A 5,927-nucleotide genomic window follows, 5' to 3' on the forward strand; every position below is an offset into this window, starting at 1 on the left:
TGCTGCCTACACTAAGTGTCGATTTTTTTTAATTAAGAACCCACAATTATTTAAATGAATGGACTACACAAAGCGTCACTCATATTATAAGGGGACTTGCAGCTCTAATGAGTAATAATTAACAGAGCCATTAATTTTTTTACAAAACTGATATTCTAACACATATTCATAAATGAATCCATTTTCATTGACAAGCAAAGTATTTATTTGTTTATTTTCTTAGCAAGTTAACATATTTAATTATCAGTAGAGTATAATTTAACATATATTTAAAATAAAAAAAGGAATAAACCATTAAATCTAGCTGCGCAAATGCATGGGTCACCCAACTAGTTATGATTAATTTCAGAAGTAGCATCATCAAGTTCTTGTGACATATCAGGACGATCAACAGGTGGTGGTGTGATATTTGTGATCCGCGTTGGGTTTTTCATGAAGAGGAATGGGTTATCGCAGCATAGTGTGGGTAAGTATTTCCCTTAGTTATGAAACCAAGGTTTATCGAGCCAATAGGAATATCAACCACAACCATATTCAGCGGTTGCACACAAAACAACAAACAACTTGCACCGAACACGGTCAAGAGGGTTGTCAATCCCCTATTACCTATTATTTGCAAGCGAGTGAGGTGTGTAGATAATTGTAGATAGCAATATAAAATAAAAACAAGTAAATTGCAGCAAGGTATTGAAGGTTTGGTACATATTATGTGAATGGACCCGGGCCCATAGTTTTCCCTAATGGCATCTCTCATGAAAAATAACATACGATAGGTAAAAAAATTACTGTTGGGCAATTGATAGAAAAGCGGATAGTTATGTGATATTAACGAAAATGATCATGTGTATATAGACATCACATCCATAAACAAATACGCCAACTCCTGCTATCACCTATTACTATTACTCCACTCATCGACCGCTATCCAACATGCAGCTAGAGTATTAACTAAAATAGAGTAATGCATGGATAAAAATGACATGATATAGACAAAGTAAACTCAAGAAATATGAATAAACCACATCATTTAATCCTTACTAGCAGCAACGGAACGATGCATCTTGTCCCCTTCTATCACTGGGATAAATAATTTCGCTAGGTTGAACCTACTACACGCACCTCTCTCATCGAAGAAATGTCAATCTAGTTGGCCAAACTATTTCAATAGATCGGAGAGAATTACGAACCTATCATAATCATGCACATAAGAATCATATAAGTATTCAGAGAAGACTCAAATATTTATGATGGATAATCTGAAGATAAACCCACAATTGATCGGATCCCAACAAAAGCATCGCACAAAAGGAATTACATCATGTGGATCAAAGCGAAGATGTGATGATTATTGTATTGAATATCAAGAGAGAGAGAGAGAGAGAGAGAGAGATAGATTGCCATCTAGGTACTGGCCATGTACCCATAGGTATGTGGTGAACTATTCACACATTATCGGTAGGGTAGCACGGTGCCGGAACGGAGCGCCACATGCTCTCCCATCGGAACAGAGACTTGCGCCGGTGTAAAAAGTGTTTGAGAACTGATTTTGGAGTTTCTAGGGTATATGAGAATTTATAAGCTAGAGAATGGAGTCATGAGGGCCTCGAGGGGCACACAAGCCAATAGGGAGTGCCCCCACGCTGCGTCTGGTTGGCTTGTGGGGCCCTCGTGTGGTCCCGAGCTTTCCTCCTATGTTTGTTGCTCTTCTTTTGGTCTAGAAAAAATCACAAAAAAGTTTCACGTCAATTGGACTACGTTTGGTATGGAAAACCTGAAAAGTAAAAAAACATGCAAAAAATAAAAACTAGCACCGGGCACTGGGTCAATAGGTTAGTGCTCAAAAATAATATAAATTGGTAAATAAATACGCCAATAGTATTCTAGAATGATAATATATCAGCATGGAACAATAAAAAATTGTAGATACGTTGGGGACGTATCAAGCATCCCCAAACTTAATTCTTGCTCGCCCTCGAGTAGGTAAATGATAAAAACAAAAATTTTGATATGAGATGCTATGCATGATGTAACCTTATGCATGTATGATCATTGAGAAACAATGAATTAACAAATATTAGCACAACAATACTTATAGGTGTAAGTAGCAGAATTATTAATATTTCAAAGTATACAATCCTCAAAGATTGTTTAACCCCATTCAAAGCTCCATATTCACCACATTAATAAAAATGTCAAGCACCATGGTGTGTAAGTCAGGCAATTGGATCGTAATTTTTCAATATGCATCAACTTTTTATTCTTCGTGCAATACATGAGTGTGAACCATTGGACATAGCATATAGGTGGAATAGAATATGGTGGTAGGTTTCAAAGGGGTAACAAGTCGAGAAGATAGTATCACATCAACAAGGCGTACCAATGGGCTATGGAGATGCCCTTCGATAGATATCGATGCAGGGAGTAGGGATTGCCATGCAAATGATGCACTAGAGCTATAAGTATAGAAAAGCTCCATTGAAGCTAAGTGGGGTGTGCATCCAACTTGCTTGCTCGTGAAGACCTCGGGAATTTAAGGAAGCCCATCATCGAAATATACAAGCCAAGTTTATGTAAAAGTGATTTCCACTAGCATATGATTGTTATAACATGAGACTATCTATATGAAGAACAAGATGCCACTTTGAGGCACAAGTGTGGTAAAGGATAGTAGCAAAGTCCATTCTCTCTTTTTCTCCCATTCATTTTTTCTATTTCCATTTTTTATTATGGCGGGCTCATTTTGCCTCCCTCTTTTAATTTCTTCACTGGTACAATGCTCTAAAAATGTTGAGCATCACACTTTTATTTACTTACAACTCAATATGAAAACTGATAGGACGATATGACTCTATATGAATGGCTCTAGTAGTTTAGCAGGGATCTAACGTGACATGTATAAAAAATATGATGAACGGTGGCTTTGCCACAAATACTATGTCAGCTATATGTGATCAAGCAAAGCATTATGATGATGAACAAACTAGTCATGTAAAGTAACGATGGCATTGTAATGGAAATATATCTCGGAATGGCTATGGAAATGCCATGATGGTAGGTATGGTTTCTATTTTGAGGAGGATATAAAAAGGCTTATGTGCAACAAAGCGTGTCATGGTACGGGGTTTGGATGCACCAGCGAAAGATGCTCCAATCCTCAAGAAGAGAATGGGCGATGCACGGTACCGAAGAGGCTACCAAATGTGAGGAGACGAGATTGCGTTTGTCCATGGTGTCACATTAGTCATGAAGAACTCATGTACTTATTGCAAAGTTTTAGTAGTTTTATCACAAATCAAAGTACTACCCACATGCCTAGAGGGAGAGTGTCGGTGAAAGGATCGACACCTATGTGGGCCTCAACGGTCCCCTTTTGCTGGTTTGGCGGGGAGACGGGTCGCGGCAAGAGCAGAACCAACAGTCAGGGCCCGGCAAGGTCATTTTTACCCAGGTTCGGGCCGCGTTGTGCGTAAAACCCTACTCCTGCATGTGTTTAGTTATTTGTTTCAGTTTACTGTAGATCTGTCCCTCTTACAGCCTTTCGATTCGTCAAAAAGCCAAAAGTCCTTTCTACCGAGCCTCGGGCCTCCTTTTATAAGCGAAGGGGTCACCAGAGTGGATCAGCGGGTGAACGGCGGGTTCACGCGTGGAACAGTGCCGATCGCCCGCCTCAATGTTACTGCGGTGCATTAAATGCTTCGACAGACTTCCTGACCTCATGGGGGGGGGGGGGGGGGGGGGGGTTGGACACGTACCCACACATGGCAACTTCGGGGTGTTGCGCTGGCGTGTGGGCGGATGCATGGTCCATGCATCGGCGGTGGCGTGTTCGTCGGTGGAGGCGTTCATATGCCGCGAAGGCGCCCTGGTCCCGCGCCTCTCTTCCGGCCTTCTTTTCCTCCCCGACAGGGTTACCTTGCCGGGGGCTCTTCTTGTTCCTCTCGGCACGGAGGTGATGGCCTACCGAGGTCTTGTCAATCTTCCCGGCAAGGATGGCTTGCCGGGGCTCAGTCCTTCTTCCTTGGCGGGAGGGTCTCTCCTTTCAGTGTCTATCTTCCCGGCGGGGAGCTCCTGTTGGGGTTTCTTCTTCATTTCCAATAAGCGGGCGCTTGCCGGGGGCTTCCAGTCTGCACTTGGTGGGCTTTCCAGCCTTGCTTCCGTCCTATGCTCCAGCGACGCTCCTTGACGCTGTGGACGGGGGATGCCGGTATCTGCGCACTAGTCCGGGGCACTGGAGACCCCGGTCTTTAGTGCACCGAAAGGATCCCCCGGGCCTGGGCCACACACGCATGGGAGGCGTCGTTGGGCCAGGCCCAAAGCGGTGCACGGACTTGTAGGCGCCACGCTTATCGCAATCAAGCCGTTGCAGGCTATCTTTCCCCGCGTCGCACATTGTACGTGCAAAGTAGGAGCGTGCACGGTGTGCGCATGCTGGCCAAGGCAGGCGTGTGTGCGTGGAGTCGTTAGTTGGGCAACCAAGGGCCGGCCTGCGTTCCTCATAAAAGAAAAGAACGAGGGGCGCGGTTGCTTCTTCACTTTTCCGTTCCTCCAATCTTGCCGCCTTTTACCTTCTTAGGCTTCACACCCTTAGCATAGGCTGTTCCTCGACAAAAGACAAAATGTTAAGGTTAGGACAACAACACTTTGTAATTGGAATCAAATGTATCTAGACAAATGAATGAATAGATGCATCCTTTATTAGACTCTCATCTTGTATGATTATTCTCTTGCACTTTCCAGATGCTTGCCGACTTGACTTATCCTGCCGCGAGTACTTAGAGGAGCGGATCCTTAGAAAACTCAAGAAAGGAGGTCGTCACCAGCATGACTCCTTGCCGCACTGAGTGCAACCATGTAAATCGTCGAGTGCGGCTCAAGGCGAAATACGGTGCTACGTAGCCGTCCGAAACGTTGAACGAGTTCTAAACGAGATGAGGGCGCTCTGTGGCCGCTCAAGTCGTTGAGCAGGTTCGAAACAAAGTCGGAGTGCACTGATCCTAGCAAGGCCCATCTACACGCGAGATTTCCATACAAAAGTCGATGCTTTAAAAGGATACAACTAGTCTAGCAAGAGTCTGGCAAGAGGTTTGCCTCTATACTTATCTTGCGCGTCGTGACATTCTTAGCCGCAGCGTCAGAAGGTGCTGCCGGGGAGGAATATCTTGCACCCCCGGCAAGCTAACGTTGCCCCCAGCCGCCTCCTTGCCGACGAGGTTCTCGTCGGTGGCCTTTGGCCACACTAAAGGGAAGAGGAGCGTCGGGGTGCAACACTTTCTCATGTCTTTTGCAAGCTATTTGCTGGCGGAGTCCCCGAGCGCATCTTTCTGGCGTCACGGCGCTCCAAGGAGAAATTCAACCCGGAGGGCACGTAAATGGGCGGTTCAGGGCCTCGGACGCGACCTCGAAGACCATGCAACACCCCGGAGATGTGCGATGGTCGGAGTAAGCGTCAGAAGCCTGGCCGAAGTCCCCTATCACGCCCTCGACAGCAGCGCGGGCATTCCAAGGAGGTGTGTTGGCCAGGCGATGTAGATCTCGGGGCTTCCTCTCCTTCCACCCACGCTCGCATAGCACCTATGGAGGTGCTATGTGCTCTCGCGCGCGGGCAGAGTAGCGAACTGAGATCCGTGGAGCCATCGAACGGCTCGTCGGATCGGGACGACGCTGAAGCCGGCCTGCTTCTGGTGATCCCCCTACCTGGCGCGCCAAAGATGTCGGTGAAAGGATCGACACCTATTGGGGCCTCAACAGTCCCCTTTTGCTGGTTTGGTAGGGAGAGGGGTCGCGACATGAGCAGAACCAACACTCAGGGCCCGGCAAGGTCGTTTTTACCCAGGTTCGGGCCGCGTTGTGCGTAAAAACCTACTCCTGCATGTGTTCAGTTATTTGTTTCAATTTACTGTAGATCTGTCCCTCTTACAACCTTTCGA

Source organism: Hordeum vulgare, chromosome 4H (assembly GCF_904849725.1).
Source record: "Hordeum vulgare subsp. vulgare chromosome 4H, MorexV3_pseudomolecules_assembly, whole genome shotgun sequence".
Classification (NCBI taxonomy): Eukaryota; Viridiplantae; Streptophyta; class Magnoliopsida; order Poales; family Poaceae; genus Hordeum; species Hordeum vulgare.